Source organism: Natator depressus, chromosome 3, assembly GCF_965152275.1.
Source record: "Natator depressus isolate rNatDep1 chromosome 3, rNatDep2.hap1, whole genome shotgun sequence".
Lineage (NCBI taxonomy): Eukaryota > Metazoa > Chordata > Testudines > Cheloniidae > Natator > Natator depressus.
The window spans coordinates 70044715-70062293 of record NC_134236.1 but is presented as its reverse complement, the minus strand read 5'-3'; the positions used below and the strand labels follow the sequence as shown (position 1 = coordinate 70062293).

The following is a 17579-nucleotide window of genomic DNA, read 5'->3' as shown; positions in this document are numbered from 1 at the left end:
TGTTAGAGGTTTTCTTAAAGTGATTCTGTCAAAAAAATTGTTTGATAATGCATAATATATGCACCATGAATAATTTAATGGGCTTTTTTACACCATTAAGGACAAAACAGAGCTATTAGCCTTGTTTGTACTTGGAACTGAATTAAAGAAATTAATTTAGCCCTACAACTGGGTAGGTTAATTTTCTTTTTAAAGATAGTATGAGGTTCTACCATATCTACCCTAGCATCTCAATAAAAGGAACGTGACTCAGTACTCATGGGACCTACACTGGGTTTAGCCCTTCAAACAAGATACAGAAGATGAACATGCACATGACAAAGAAGCATGTTCTCAGAGAACCCAACTAAAGATCAAGTAACTTTGAGCTGAGTCTGTCCATAGCCAATTGACATTCATTGACCACTGTGCCCAGTGACAAATGTGATGAGTCCATTTTCAAAAATACAATTAAGAAATACAGTATTTAACTAGATCAGGAAAGGTCCCTGAATGAGAATAAGTCTTTGTACGCTGAAGATTATTATAAGGCGGTAAGGACGCCCAAAAACAATCAAAGTCTGTAGCATAGTCTTAGGAATGCTAACAGGTTTTTCCAACTTGGATGAGCAGTGAAGTAACCCAATGTCAACTCAGGGGAAGGTATTTTTACTTCAACAATATTGAACTTCAGTAACATGTTTTGCCATCAAAAAGGATATATGAATAAATTTACACTTGAGACAATCTTTTAGTATACCAGAAATATTTTGGAGCAAGTATATTTTAGGGGAGGGGAAATTTGTCATGTTAGGGACTGCTGAAATTCCATTCCATAGCTAGATAATCCTGAACAAAGAGCTCAGACATGTTGCTGCCTCTCAGAAAGGATGCCCTTTCACAACTGCTAAGTCTCCAGACCTGGAACAATATAACTGTTCATAAAAGTCACCAAATCTGGCCTTAATTTTTAATGGGTCAGTCACAATCATTCCACCACTACATTCTGTGTGGGAGCTGTTACAGAAAGCTTCATCATTACAAAAAGAGCTAAGCCAAAAGTGTCAGTCTTCTGTCACAATGTCAATACCCTTGAATTCTAGCCTGGAGAATAAAGTAATTGCAATATCAAGAGCTTCTAAATTCCATTCAGCTTTAGATTTCCTGAGCGGGGCCCTGACATATACTGAACCTTCAAGTCTAAAAACGGTATCTGTTAATTCTTTAATAGTAGATTCACTGTCCTCCTTTAAATGCATACAGAATAATTAAACTACCAATGGTGACTTCACAGCCTGCAAAGGCTGAAGCATCAAACTCCTATGGAGTATTTTCAGATGAAGTTTAAAACCACTGTGTGCTAAAAGTGAGGGATACAGCCCTCTTTTAATACTTCTACTACTACTACTACGTATATTATGGTAGAGCCCAGGGATCCAGTCAAAATCAGGGCCCAATTGTCCCAGACACTGTATAAACATAGCCACCTTGGAAGTGGTTGCAAGCACTTTGGAGGACAGGATTAAAATTCAAAATGATCTTGATAAATTGGAGACTTGGTCTGAAATCAACAAGATGAAACTCAATAAAGACAATATCATTCCGGGGTGTATTAACAGGAGCATCATGTGTCAGATATGGGAGATAATTGTTCTTCTCAACTCAACACTGGTGACACCTAAGCTGGAGTACTGTATCTAGTTGTGCGCACCACTCTAAGAAAGATGTGGAGAAATCAGTGAGCCTACAAGAGAGCCACAAAAACGATAAAAGGTTAGAAAACATAGCCTATGAGGAAAAGTTAAAAAACTGGGCATGTTTAGTGTTGAGAAAAGAAGATCGAGCGGGAATCTGGTAACAGTCTTCAATTATATTAAAGGCTGCTATAGAAAGGATGGTGATCAATTGTTCTCCGTGTTCACTGAAGGCAGGACAAGAAGTAATGGGCTTAATGTAGGGCAAGGGAGATTTAGGTTAGATATTAGGAAAAACTTTCTAGCAATAAGGATAGTTAAGCGCTGGAATTGGCTACTGAAGAAAGTTCTGGAATCCAAATCACTAGAAGTTTTTAAGAAGAGGTTAGACAAACCCCTGTCAGTGACGGTCTAAGTATACCATGTGGCTACATGTGCCAGCTAATGCATCTGTGTAAGTGCATATAATCTGTTGGTCATATCAGTACACCTACCCTGCCCCTCTCCAAAATCCCTCCCTGCACTCATGTGGATGGATTCCCTGTGGAGCACAGTTGTGAGGCATACTGGGGCTTCAGATCCTGCTGTGTAGTATCCTGGCATCCTGCACACCCTTTCCACTGCCTTTTGGGCAGTACGTGCCTGCGGAAGGGAGCAGAATTTGGGCCATAGGCTGTCACAAAGTAAAGGAAGACATTTTGATCAACTGATTAAGTTATTCCCTCCTTGGGGTTCTGCTGGTGATAAGGAGACTTGTACTTGACACCTGAAAAGAATTTTAAAATGGACAAGATCTCCTAAAATTTCAGAATCTTAGCATGGGACATAATGTTTACTGACAATCACAGAGTGCATGCAGTTAAGAGAATTATATTAAAATGTTGGACAAATTATAAAGATATAGAAAACACTCCCCTGAGAAAAGTCACTCTTCAAATTTATGGCCAACTAAGCCTCTAGAAATGATAAGACATATGCTGTTAAATCTGTAAGACACTCAACATGCCACTATACTACTAGACTTCTAAAAGATAGAGACAAGAAATTCAGTTAAGTGTGAAATTCCACCCACAATGCATGCTTATAGTAGCACGCATTTTAAAGGAATCAAAGAAACAGGAGATGGAAGAGAGCTATTCGATCAGAATTGTTCCCTACAACATTTCCTAGTACTTTCTTTAGTCTAGTTTCTCAATGATCCAGGTGATGGGCTGTTACTCTGAGATCTGCATAACCAAGGTACAATGCAGTAGCTTAAAGACAAACTTCAAACCTCAACTTCTGTCATTTTAACTCCAATCCTTTCATGTTATACAATGTTCTCAAAAAGAAAAAATAATCTACTTGTCTAAAACCCACCTAATGAGCTGGAATATATTTGCTTTATATATTTTTGACTCTCTTCTTTTTGCAAGATAAGTGATTAAGGGCTTTGAACTAGCATTCAAGCAGAATAAATAGAACTAATATAAACTGAAAGCTATCAATTAATCTACATAACAGGCAGTCTAGAGGGCTTTGTTCATCCAGAAGACTTTGTTGGCTACAAACCAGGAGAAGCAAAAACAACTTGAAATATTCGTTCACATCCTCAAGCATTTAATTAAACAATAGCAGCAAATTCTTTATCTCATCAGATGCTGTGATAAAGTACGACAGTCTCAATGAGATAAGGAATTAAACCTATTTTTTATTGTTCAGGTGACATAATAATAGGTTCCTTATCTCATTGAGACTGTTGTACTTTACCACAGCATCTGATATATATATAAAATTTGCAACATACATACACACACACACACCAGGGACAAAGTAGAATCAAATTCTTGTATAGCTACTAATATATGAGAGCTAGAAATGGAAGGAAATTTGTTTTAATTTGTGATTTCATCTGAGTCTCAGAGTAGCAGCCGTGTTAGTCTGTATTTGCAAAAAGAAAAGGAGTACTTGTGGCACCTTAGAGACTAACCAATTTGAGCATAAGCTTTCGTGAGCTACAGCTCACTTCATCGGATGCATCTGAGTCTGTTATACGTAGGTTAAAATCTAATATTATATTCCAAATTCCTCATGTACCTATGTTCCAAATGTGCTTGAATGGGAGATATGGCTGTAACAAAAGCAGAATGTGCTTTTTGGTATTAGCTCAACTATTTCAAGATAGAGTACTATGAAAGAGAGCTAAAACAGAGCTCAGTTGCAGGGTTCATATGATTGTAAGTATATTGGTAGTATGGTGCAATGTTTAGTGATTGTAGCTGTTTTGTCAAATTTCTTTTTATATAATTGCCAGTAAAAATACAGCAGAACACTAGGAGAGCACCTCTGTTTTTATAGTAAAACATCATAATTTATGTCCTTTTTATGTAAGCAGAACAAAAATATAGTTGTTCTATAACAAAAGATATAGTGCTCCACTTTTAAGGATTTTTGTTGTCAAAACCATCACTGATATAAAGTTATTTAGTCTTGTCTTTTAATCACTGTGAAACAAATGACCAAAACAAAACTGTTTATCAAAAACCATGGCAAATAGGCAAATAAATTAATCTTTGTCCATCTGGCCTTTCTTAAGCAATGAGGTGGAAAGCAGGACAAAAAAATAGACATGACTGTTTAAAAATGTTTCCTGTATTCAGATGACAACAACTCTGGAGCAGACACGTTACCCTTTCATTCTACCATGGAAGTTAAATGGAGTTAAATCTAAACTCCACTGAGACAATTCTGAGTAGCAGGTCATGTAATTGGGAAGGTAGTTTTCCCTAGATCTAATTTTAGAGCTCAGATTGGGTTTCGCTTTTAATTTATGATGCTGCAGACACAGTACTCATTAATTATTATTATTAATAAGCATTTATAGGGTGCTCATCACCATAGGGCCTCCATGTCACTGACCAAATTTAGAAGAATGTAAAATCCTTTTGGAAAAGAACCAAACTTTCTTCTCTTCCTCTTTGGATTAAAGCTAGTTTAAAAAGTTACATCTAAATGGTCACTAACATGGCCATGGGCATTTTAGAGCTCATTTGCCAAGGCTGCAAGAATCAAGGCTCAGCATGGTCTGTGATGGCAGTGAATTTCTTGGCAGAGGAATATCAGGCAAACCCAGGCCCCAATACCCATGAGTTCAGATTTGGGCTCCTGTATCTATAGCAGTGGTTCTCAGCCAGGGGTACACATATCCCTGGGGAGTACTTGTGGCACCTTAGAGACTAAACCAATTTATTTGAGCATAAGCTTTCGTGAGCTACAGCTCGCATCCGATGAAGTGATCTGTAGCTCACGAACGCTTATGCTCAAATAAATTGGTTAGTCTCTAAGGTGCCACAAGTACTCCTTTTCTTTTTGCGAATACAGACTAACACGGCTGTTACTCTGAAACATATCCCTGGGGGTATGGGTAGATCTTCCAGGAGATACATCAGCTCATCTATCTACTTGCCTAGTTTTACAACAGGCTACATGAAAAGCACTAGCAAAAACTAAAATTTAATACAATCAGTTGTTTATACTGCTCTCTATATAATATACACTAAAACAGGAGCCGGCAAACTATGGCCCGCGAGCAGGATCCGGCCCCTTGGGGCTTTGGATCCGGCCCGCGGGATTGCCACCCCCGTGGTACCACACCGCTCCGAGAAGTGGTCACACCATGTCTCTGCAGCCCCTGGGGGTGGGGGTGAGGACGGCAGAGAGCTCTGCACACTGCTCTTGCCCGTGGGTACCTTCCCCAAAGCTCCCATTGGCCGGGAACAAGTTACCGCAGCCAATGGGAGCTTTGGGGGAGGTACCCACAGGCGAGGGAAACACGCAGAGCCCTGTGCCCCCCCTCCCCCAGGGGCTGTGCAGGGACGTAGTTCCGGCCGCTTCCCGGAGCATGGGGCCAGGGCAGACTTGTAGGGAGCCTGCCCTGGCCCCAGTGCGCACTGCTGCTACCGCAGAGCTGCCCTAGGTAAGTGGCGCCGGGCTGGAGTCTGAACCCCTCCTGTACCCTGCCCCCCAACACCCTGCCCTAAGCCCCCTGCCTGCACCTCGCACCCCTCCTGCACTCCAACTCCCTGCCCTGAACCCCCTCCTGCACTCCACACCCCTCCTGAACCCCAACCCTGACCTGAGCCCCCTCCTGCACTCCACACCCCTCCTGCACCCTAACCCCCTTCTGTGAGTCCCCTCATACACCCCGCACCCCTCCTCTGCCCCAACCCCTTGCCCTGAGCCCCCCCCCCCACACACACACTCCGCCTCCGCACCCCAACTCCCTGCCCTGCAAGCAATTTCCCCACCTGGATGTGGCCCTCAGGCCAAAAAGTTTGCGCACCCTTGCACTAAAATGTAAGTACAATATTTATATTCCAATTGATTTATTTTATAATTACATAGTAAAAATGAGAAAGTTAAAAATTTTTCAGTAATAATGTGCTGTGACACTTTTGTATTTTTATGTCTGATTTTGTAAGCAAGTAGTTTTTAAGTGAGGTGAAACTTTGGGGTATGCAAGACAAATCAGACTCCTGAAAGAGGTACAGTAGTCCAGAAAGGTTGGGAGTCACTGATGTATAGCACCACCACCGACTGAAGCTTTCAGAGAGGGGTGGAGAAAGTGATTGTAGCCATTTATGGGCTTTTAGATAAAAAACACAATTTTGAATTGGACATGGAATTGGATTGTTAACCAAAATAGCATGTGGAGGAATAGTGTAACACGCTCTCATCTGTCCATTCTAAAAAGCTAGATGTTGGATCATATGTAGTTCCTAAGTAGCTTTCTGTGTTCATTTTAATGTAAATATGCTTTACAATGGACAGAATAGCTCTTCATCTTAGGATAATAGTAAAAGGTGATGAAATATTTATTTGAGTTTTGTTAGATTGGCACAATTCCCTTGAATACTCCCTCTAGGGCAAAAAGAAAAGGAGTACTTGTGGCACCTTAGAGACTAACCAATTTATTTGAGCATAAGCTTTCGTGAGCTACAGCTCACTACATCGGATGCATGCAGTGGAAAATACAATGGGGATTTCCACTGCATCAGATGCATGCAGTGGAAAATACAGTGGGGATTTCCACTGCATGCATCCGATGAAGTGAGCTGTAGCTCATGAAAGCTTATGCTCAAATAAACTGGTTAGTCTTTAAGGTGCCACAAGTACTCCTTTTCTTTTTGCGAATACAGACTAACACGGCTGTTACTCTAAATCCCTCTAGGGCAGTTCATGAGAGAGGGGGCTGGTGTGGGTGCTACTACTTCTGTTTTTTTAAAAGATTTTTCTTTTCACTTTTAGAGAGACAGACTCTTGCTGATAGGTAGAAATGGGGCACAGAAAGCTGTGCCATGAGTTGTTACACGTGCGGTGATGCCATTTTAAAAACATGCAGTGCTTTTTTAAAAACATACACCATGAATATTAAACACGCACTTGAGGTTCCTGGCCTCACTTCCTATGAAGCTGCACCACATTCATAGGCAGTGACTTTTAAAAACAGAGACTTTGAAACTTTGACAGAAAACAAGACTCCATGCAAGTAAAATGAGTGAGAGCCCATCAATGAGGGCAGGTCGCCTTAATCTAAACAGAGCACTGGTTGCATTAGTCTGCATTAATCATCGAAATTATACATGGTCTGATTACTGTAGAAGATTCTTGTGGCTGTATTAGTAAGGATGCTTTACATTTATATAAAATTTTTCACCTGAAGTTTTCAAAGCACTTATAAAGGTAAGTATTATCCCAATCTGTAAAATGGAATAATAAAGATAAGAGTGTCAAAAGAGAGTTTAATTAACTTGTCCAAGGTTACACTGAAAGACAATGGTACTTATGAATAGAATTTGAGTTGCCTGCCTCCAAGTACTGTTCTCTAATCTCTAGGTAATGATGCCTCCCATCAATCGATATTTTTGGCTAAATTCACTACTGTGACAGAGGCCCATTTGTGGCTCATCTCTGCAGGCCTCACATACTCACTACACCTCACACACACGATATTTATTGAAAAGGGGGAAGACAGAAAATAAGCCTGTAATCATCATTAAGTAGTTCAACCAGTGCATCTTGCCTTATCTGTGTCCGTTACTTAACTTAGTTTGTAAACTCCCAGGAGCAGGATCTATATTAGTGTCTTTTACAGTGGGAAGCACATCATCAGTACTTGACAAAATTAATAGTATTAACAGTAGCATAAATTGTTTCTGTTGGGCTAGTTTCTACTGATGTCACATTGATGTGAGAACCATCACAACACACTTCAGGTTATTATTGTAACTGACCTCACTGCAATGTGTCACTGTGAGTGCTGTGGTACACCACCAGATTCTTCTAGATGCTTGGTAGCGTGTTCTGTGTACCAGAAACTTGGAAGCAAGCACTGAAAGCATCCCACACACTACACTCTTTAGGCTCTAGCCCTTGGAGAGTTCCCATAAACACTCACATGCTCTGAGTAAGAGAGGACTGTTTTACTGGGGCTGCCAGAAACCAAAAGGTGCTCTAAGGTATACAATGGAAGATTAAAACTGTAGTTCCTAATTCAATAAATTACATGGCTCATTTAAGAGATTAAGTAAAATGGCAGGGATTAAGAGCTTAACTAAAATGGCTATTTTAAAGACATAGCCCCATTGCCAAAACACACACACACACACACACACACACACCTCTGCCTCTTTAATTCATAACTGTACAAACCACAGCACACAAAAATAATAATCTCCCTGCAAAAGTACTGTCAACCAACTACAGAAAACCTTTGGGAGGTCGGAAAAGGAAAACCACTACAATTAAATCTGCTGAGATAAAATATTCCAAACACCCAAGACACTTTCAAAAAAAAAAAAAAATGTGAAAGCAAAACAAAACTATAAATTAAAAATAATGTTCACTTGTCAAAGAAAATCAATGAGGTGCATCAGAGGCTTCCCTTAGCAATGTCAGAAAGTGAATGTGCAGCTCACTTAATCTCCTTCCCACCTACTGGGAAAATAGCTTGCTTTTTCTAGCTGTGTGCATTTGTCATTTCTAGCATGTTCAACTTTACTATTAAGCATTCTTTTCTCAGTATTGTGAATTAATCCTCCCAATAGCTGACGAAAATTCTGATTTCTAAAAAAGAAGAGGGTAGAAAAAGTTGCAGGAAAGGAGACTGTAACAATCAAACATCCACCAATGTCTATTTTACCAAGGACTTAACCTGAGACTGGAAGAAGCGTACGTTAAAGCTTTCCATTCAAAAGAAAAACAGATCACCATTTTACATGGCAGATGTTCCATTTGTTGTCAAAGTGGAAAAACTCCTCATTATGCCAGACATTTGAGGATTATAAAAAATAGGAAACAATACAGACAGCATTCTGCAGAATAGAAAGGGCAGATGGAGGAAATATGTTTTTGCTAAACTCTCTTATTATGAATAAACATAACTAATAGGGCTAGGTAGTTTGATGGGATAATGCACTTGCTCTTCTACTTGGAATATCTGGGTTGAAATCAGATTCGGTTAAATACTAGTCTCATCCTAATCCTCACAGGACATTTGCCCCAAATTATATATGTTGGCACAATTCTGTATGACTGTATGACTGGCAGTTTCTCAAGAGACACTCAGTGCTGAGATAACATTAATATATTGGGTCAGAAAAGAGGTGCATTGGCAGAGTTCTGTGACGAAGCTTTCACGGTGCTTGCCCAACTATTACTAGCTCTAACTAAAAGCTATGAGCACATCAGCCCATCAACCACATCCTTAAACAACTCAATTGGATCCCTATATTTCAGGACCTAGTTCAATATTTGCTTTCTCTGTGCCTAATATCCACAATGGATTTGCTCCAGTCTGCTTCACAGACCATGTCATCTAGTGCTGGCCTCTTCTCTATCCTTCGACATAACCTCATCACTGTTAGCGTGAAAGCCTTCTTATTTGCTGCTCCTGTCATCTAGGACAGTCTTGTATCATTTCTCTGCCTCATCAACTTTCCAACTCATTTCAAATCCTAGATAAAAATGTATCTTTTCCCCCTTTCTTATACTACTTAATTTCTCTCTGTTATTCATTATTTCTGTAATAGTATTATTTAAATCAGTGAGATATTCTGGATTAAAGTTTGTGTTAACGACTGTTAAAGTGTCCTGCAGAAGAAAAACAACTGTTCTGTACCTTTTTCTACTTTTTTTTTTAATATAGCATATACAAGAAGCCTGAGAAGTTTTCTGTTTATTTGTTTTGTTTTGTATGAGGTTCTGCCTTTTTTTTAAATTAGAAACTCGGATCAGGTTTTGTCTTCCCTTCTTTTCCTGGAAGACTAAATGACTGACTAAAGAACTGGAAAGATTATGCCATCACAAGAGTACAAAGGTAGAGAAACTTGAGCAGTTGAGGGGAAGGAACATTTAGTCAGACATATCCTGTTTGTTTTGGTGGTGAAATACCTAATTGCTGGGAAGAAGGATCAGTTTACTAAAGGTTCCAAATCCTTCCTTTCACCCTCCAAACCCTCAGTTTAGAACTGAATAAGGCCAGGTCTACACTACAGACGTATATCTGCATAACTACATCACTCAGGAGTGTGGAAAAAAATCCACACCACTGAGCAAAGTAATTAGAACGACCTAAACCCCACACATAGACAGCTCTGTGTCGATGGAAGAGCTTCTCCCATCGACAAAGTTATCACCTCTTAGGGAGGTGGATTATCTACACTGATGGGAGAAGATCAGCGTAGTATAGGGTGGCCAGATGTCCTGATTTTATAGGGACAGTCCCGATTTTTGGGTCTTTTTCTTATATAGGCTCCTATTACCCCTTACCCTATGTCCCGATTTTTCACACTTGCTGTCTGGTCACCCTAGCATAGTAATAGGTTTCAGAGTAGCAGCCGTGTTAGTCTGTATCCGCAAAAAGAAAAGGAGGACTTGTTAGTCTCTAAGGTGCCACAAGTCCTCCTTTTCTCCTAGCATAGTAGCATCTTCACTAAAGCATGACAGCAGTGCAGCTGCGCCGCTATATGTGAAGACAAACCCTAAATTTCCATTCCAGTCATGCTGGTTCCTTCCAGGAGATCTCCAGCAAAATCAGGAAACACAAGCTCTGATACTTCAGCCATTTCTAAAGTGAAAATCAAGCAGAAATTAACACTCTTTCAGGATTATTTCCTGCATCATAAAAAAATACAAAAAATACTCACCTCCCTTTTATTCCTCCTTTTCAGGTAAACTTTAACCAAATAAAGTTGTACACTGTATTATGTTGTATCCGTTCCTAACCTTCATGAGCACCATTATATACAGCGTGTACCAAAAAAACAGATGAAACATTTATATTTAACTTTCACAGACAACAGCTGAGACATGCACACGTTTAGGGCTATGATTCTAGGACAGCAATAAATCAGTATATGCACGGAAATGGCTTGTGTATTCACTATATATATTGCCTTTCTTTCTCTTCTTTTCCTTCCCCTCAAACCACAATATTTTATCCTTTTTTATACTCCTCCTCCTCAAAAACAAGATTTTTCTAACGACTGATTATTTAAAATACCAGCACTGGTTCTGAATCTCTTTATCAAAAAGGTTTTGAAATAATCTTTGTTTTACAGAAATAATTTTGCATTTGTTTGGTTCATGTAAGAATACATACTCCTGCCTCAATTCTCTGTCTGATGGCCCTCAGCAACTAATGCCAAGTTTAGCTATAACAGAGACAAGGTGAGGTAATATCTTTTATTGGACCAACAAGCTTTTGAGCTTCACAGAGCTCTTTCTCAAGTCTGTGAAGCTCAGAAGCTTGTTGGACCAGCTTCTGTTGTTGCAGGGGACAATAAAAGATATTAACTTACCCGCCTTGTCTCTCTCATATTCTGAGACGAATACAGCTACAACAACATTGCAAACAAACTTATCTCCTTCTATAGCAAGTGACAGGATAACAGACAAAGGACACGTTCTGATAAAAATGTATAAAATTATAATACAAATTATTTTCTGTCAGAACATTTGCAGCAACAACAACATTGTGGTGAAAGAACAATTTCACCTTAATTGCATATATAGTCAAAAACTTTTTTTTTTTAAATGAAAAAATATGTTACAAAATAGTGCAAATAAATACTGGGCCATACTCAGCTGTCAATTATCCTAATTTAAATCTAGAAAAAAAACTAAGAAGAGAATATGGCCCATTGTTTGAAGAACAAAAATACGTTCAATTACTTCTTAATTCTTTTAATGGTTCCTTCTGAAGGGTAAAGAACAAAGTATTTCAGCTATCTAAATAAAAGTACTGTCGTCTTGTCTGTTTGTGGCAGGAGCAGTAACACAGTACCTGTATTATTACACTTGTACAAACAAAAACCTAGTAGTTTGCAGCATAGTACTCACAGGGATGTACTGTGGCACTGAACGACGCCAGATAAGCAGCAGTGAATCCTCACAAAGACAAGTGTTTGCAAAACATCCTCTGGTGTTGGACACTGAGCATGAAATGAATGACACTCACAACACAGGGGCAGCTGAGACAACCGCCCCTGTGCCCACTCTCACTCAGGAAGACCAATTTACATGTCAATAGCTGAATCCCCAGGGCCCATTAGGTTAAAGAATTAAGGACTCTCCAGCTGATCTGGTCAAGCAAAACTGGCTGAGTTGCTCCTGCAGCACGTCATTTGCTCAAGCTTCAGGGAAGGAGGCTAGAATCAAGTTGTTTCTACAGCATGTCTAACAAACTACTTAGAGATATTAACAGCTTGTTTTATCACATCAGAATTTGTAAATAATTTCTTAATTTGGTGTACCTAATCTTTAGCATATACCATATATAACATGAGTATCTGCTTCAAAAGTAACAAAATGTCAATACATTGAGAAAAAGAGAGATGTAAAGGTTAAAAAGGTGATGTTTCTTTCTTTCACAACAATTTTTGTAAACGGGAGCAGCGTCATGAGTAGGATGACCACATTTTCAAAGTGTAAAACCAAGACAGTTATAGAAAGGTGAAAAGAACGTGGGCAACCAGACAGGAGACTATTTTGGTGAAGGGCCAGGGAGGTGTGAATAGGAAGGCTTTGGCTGTTGGGAGTGCTCGTGTACAGCGGGGGGGGGGGGGGGGGAAGCGAAGGGGGGGAGGGAAAGTGGGGAGAGTGAAGAAGCAGGGGGCAGCATCTAGACACTTTGCTGCGTGCTGCCATTCTATCTTCTCCACAATGAAAAGCTTGATGGGGAGTGGTCCTTGAGGAACACGTGTGTTTAACCAGCCTGTCATAAATTATAACTGCCAATAGGCTCTTTTAGGTGTCCACAGCTTACAGATGGATGCTTTACAAAAACAAGGTAGAACACCTTTTCCATAAAACTAGTACACACTACAAGATGGCCCTGAAAACAGGGCCAATTCCCAGTTTTCTGAGACACTTGCTCACCCAACTCATAAAATAAACTATACATTATAGGTGCTGGAACTAGGGGAGCTGCACCCCCTGGCTTGAAGTGGATTCCATCATATACAGAGTTTACAGTTTGGTTCAATGGTTCTCAGCACCCCCACGATACAAATTGTTTCAGCACCCGTGCTATACATCCCACTGATTAAAACATTAGTCCACGCCAGGACTCTGAGCTGGATTTCACTATTGTACTTGTAAGGTGTCGTTGAGCTGGCAAATCATCATAGGAATGGGCAAGGCTTTTTTTGTTTTGTTTTTTCAAATGAAAACTGGAAGTTGAACAGATCATTATTCATCTGTAAATTAACACAATTAGTTGCAGGGGCTGGGGTGAATTGGAGAGCTAAAGTAAGCATGTTTTCTTATTGTTGCAGCAGCTCTTTTCAACTATCATCCTGTCTCTAATCTCTCTTTCCTTGGCAAAATCATTGGAAACATAGTGAAAACAAATATCCAACCCCTGGCATCTACCAATATCCTGTGCCATTTGTAATTGGGCTTCAGACCCATTGCAAGTCTCCTTTCTGCCCTTTGCTGCTTCCATATATTTCTCTGTACTAGGGTAGAAAAGAGAAGGTTCTCACCGCTATCAGGAAAGACAATTACATCAAATAGTAAATGCTAGTGATTGTAGAGGATAGAGAAGTGTGGATTTTAATGAGCAGATGAAACAAACATAGGGGGTTTATCTCCATGAGAAAGATGCACTGGTTTAAGTTAAGGTGTGACTTTAAACTGATTTAGTTAAACTGACGCAAAAGGCTGCATGGACACTCTTGCTTTGGGTTAAGCCAGGGTTATTCTGGTTTAACTTAAATTGATTAAGAATAGGTTTAAGATAAACTGAAAAAAAAAAAGACATTTTGAAAATGAAATAAGAGTGTTGGCATATGGATTTGCACCAGTTTAATTAAACCCCGGGTAAAATTACTATTTAAGTAAATTCAGTGCAGCTTTCTCACATAGACAAGGCCAATATAACAAAATTTTCTCATTTCCAGGAAAAAATATCTGTGTATGCAAATAGGATATTATAATTTTGTTTCCTGTGCTTCACCATGGATCTTTTACATGTGATGACAGCAAGCACTCATTTGCTGCTCTCTCCTTATGATAATGCAGGGTCCCAGGGCTGCCACTTTCCCTCTTTGTGAGTTTTGGGGCTTTTCCACCCCTCCTCCTCCTCCTTTGTTTTCCTCTTAGCAAGGAGCAAATTAAAGTACTGGGACATTATTATTTCCATAGTCATTTAAGCTCATGGGTAGGGCCCTACCAAATTCATGGTCCATTTTTGTCAATTTTAGGGTCATAGGATTTTTTAAAATGTAAATTTCATGGTTTCAGCTATTTAAATCTGAAATTTCACAGTGTTGTAACTGTAGGGGTCCTGACCCAAAACAAGAAGTTGTAGGGGGTCATAAGGTTATTGTAGGGGGGGTTGTGGTACTGCTCACCTTACTTCTGTGCTCCTGCTGGTGGCGGCGCTGCCTTCATAGCTGGGCTGCTGGAGAGCAGCAGCTGCTGGTTGGGAGCCCAGCTCTGAAGGCAGAGCCACCACCAGCAGCAGCACAGAAGTTGTGCCACCCTTACTTCTGTGCTGCTGCCTACAGAGATGGGCCCTCAGTCAGCCGCCGCCACTCTCCGGCTGCCCAGCTCTGAAAGCAGCAGCGCAGAAATTAGGGAGGCAGGGTATGGTATTGCCACCCTTACTTCTGTGCTGCTGGTGAGGTGCTGCCTTCAGAGCTAGGAGCCTGGCCAACAGCCGCCACTCTCCAGCTGCCCAGCTCTGAAGGCAGTGCAGAAGTAAGGGTGGCAATACCACGACCCCCCTAAAACAACACTGTGACCCTCCTACAACACTCTTTTGGGTCAGGACCATCCAAGTTGAGAAATGTTGGTCTCCCTCCTGAAATCTGTATAGTATAGGATAAAAGCACACAAAAGACCAGATTTCACAGTCCGTGATGTGTTCTTCATGACTATGAATTTGGTAGCTCCCTACTCATGGGAAAAAATAATTGTGATTAGGGCTGTCAATTAATTGCAGTTAACTCATGTGATTAACTCAAAAAAATTAATCATGGTTTTAATCGCATTTCACCTTTAAAGTAGTACTGGCAGTGAATGCAATGAGTAATACTGAATGAACAGTATGGTAATAATAATTAAATAACTGCATTGACTTATTTTGTTTAGGAGAATCCATCCTCAACATACAGGATTCTGAAGACTATCCATCTTCAAGATCACCATCATTTTCTATAGTTTCAGAGTTATCTGCCAATGTTAGTGTTTCAGTCACATCATGTATGTCACACAGCCACAGTGTATCACCTGTAGCAAAAAGAAAAAAACCTCCATCATCCAGAAACAACCATAGATAAGTTTGTGATAAGAACCAGCAGATTACAAAAAAAGGTAATTGATTAAAAAAATTGCCTGGTTTGTTTATGCAACTGTCATAAAAATAAAGGGAAGGGTAACCACCAGTCTGTATACAGTGCTATAAAATCCCTCCTGGCCAGAGGCAAAACCCTTTCACCTGTAAAGGGTTAAGAAGCTAAGATAACCTCGCTGGCACCTGATCAAAATGACCAATGAGGAGACAAGATACTTTCAAATCTGGATGGGGGGAAACAAAGGGTCTGTCTGTTTGTGTGATGCTTTTGCTAGGAACAGATCAGGAATGCAGTCTCAGAACTTCTGTTAGTAAGTAATCTAGCTAGAAATGCATTAGATTTCCTTTTGTTTAATGGCTGGTAAAATAAGCTGTGCTGGGTGGAATGTATATTCCTGTTTTTGTGTCTTTTTGTAACTTAAGGTTTTGCCTAGAGGGATTCTTTATGTTTTGAATTTGATTACCCCATAAGGTATTTACCATCCTGATTTTACAGAGGTGATTCTTTTACCTTTTCTTTAATTAAAATTCTTCTTTTAAGAACCTGATTGATTTTTTTCATTGTTCTTAAGATCCAAGGGTTTGGGTCTGTGTTCACCTGTACAAATTGGTGAGGATTTTTATCAAGACTTCCCCAGGAAAGGGGGTGTAGGGCTTGGGGAGATATTTTGGGGGAAGACGTCTCCAAGTGGGATCTTTCCCTGTTCTTTGTTTAACACGCTTGGTGGTGGCAGCATATGGTTCAAGGACAAGGCAAAGTTTATACCTTGGGGAAGTTTTTAATCTAAGCTGGTAAGAATAAGCTTAGGGGGTCTTTCATGCAGGTCCCCACATCTGTACCCTAGAGTTCAGAGTGGGGAAGGAAACTTGACAGCAACAAACTCTCCTTTCTGTATGATTGAGAACCCACACTTCATTAACATGGTTCAGTCATTAAGACCAGGATACAGTCCACACAACGCAGCAGATGAAGCAGGCAAATTGCTCGATAAAGTGTATGAAAGAGAAATTGAGCAACATGCAAAAGGTCTAGAGGGTAAAACTGTTAACCTGAGTCTGGATGGGTGGAGCAATGTCCACAATGATCCTGTTGTATGTGCTTGCGTGACAACAGAAGAAGGGAATGTCTTCCTTACAGAAACAATTGGTACATCAGGAAATGCACACACAGCAGAACACTTACAAGAAGTAGCAGTAAAAGCTATAACAAACTGTGAAAAAAAAAATTTCAAATGTCTAGCACACAACTTGGTCACAGACAATGCTGCAAATCCAGGATGAGAAGAAATTATTTAGAAGAGAGTCCCAAGCTAATAACATATAGTTGCAGTGCTCATTTGATGCACCTCCTACCCAAAGACTTCAGTGTTCCAGAAATAAAGGCTAATGTTGTTGAAATTGCAAAATTCTTCCGTAAAACCACTTTGCAGCAGCTGCTCTGAAAAAAGTGGGAGAAACCAAGCTAACTGTCCCACCAGAAAAGCGATGGAACTCAGAAGTGGACTGTTTTGGCACTATATTAAGAACTGGCCTAATCTGATGACAGTTTGTGAACAAAATTCTGAAAAAATAGATGGCACCTTCAGACAAAGTTCTCAATCTTGGGCTTAAGAGACATGTTGAACACATGCTGAGTAGCCTGAAGCCTATTTCTGTAGCCTCGAACAAAATGCAGGGAAATGGCTGTTTTATTGCTGACGCTGTTGAAGTTTGGAAGGAACTGAGTGAGATCTTAAAAAGAGAAATATGCAAGGACAGAGTTAAATTACAAGCATTAAAAAAAACGAATGGGACAAGCACTATCTCGAGCTCATTTTCTTGCAAATATTCTCACTACTCAGTACCAGGGTCAAACCTTAACTATTTGTTAAAAACAATTAACAAAAACAAACCTGATTTTAAAAAACTTGAATGTTTAACTACATTCAAAAACTCATATGCTTATTTTGTTAAAATATTATGTGTTTGCTGTTGAATACATAACATTGTTGTTTTAGTTAAATAAAACAATTTAAATGTCTGTCTGGTGATGTTCTCCTCCTAATACAGCATGGCAAGAAAATCCT

General features: G+C 39.8%; 2 protein-coding genes across 3 annotated transcripts in view; one reads left to right on the top strand and one right to left on the bottom strand.

Moving 5' to 3' along the window:
* The window catches only part of LYRM2 (LYR motif containing 2), a 126645-nt gene extending 111051 nt beyond the window's left edge, over nt 1-15594 (top strand). Inside the window, exon 4 of the transcript XR_012638797.1 lies at nt 15312-15594. The gene's annotated coding sequence lies outside the window, so the exon portion shown is untranslated. The remainder of the gene's footprint in view (nt 1-15311) is intronic.
* ANKRD6 (ankyrin repeat domain 6) overlaps nt 1-17579 on the bottom strand; it is a 157997-nt gene that overhangs the window by 101714 nt on the left and 38704 nt on the right. The window lies entirely within an intron of this gene.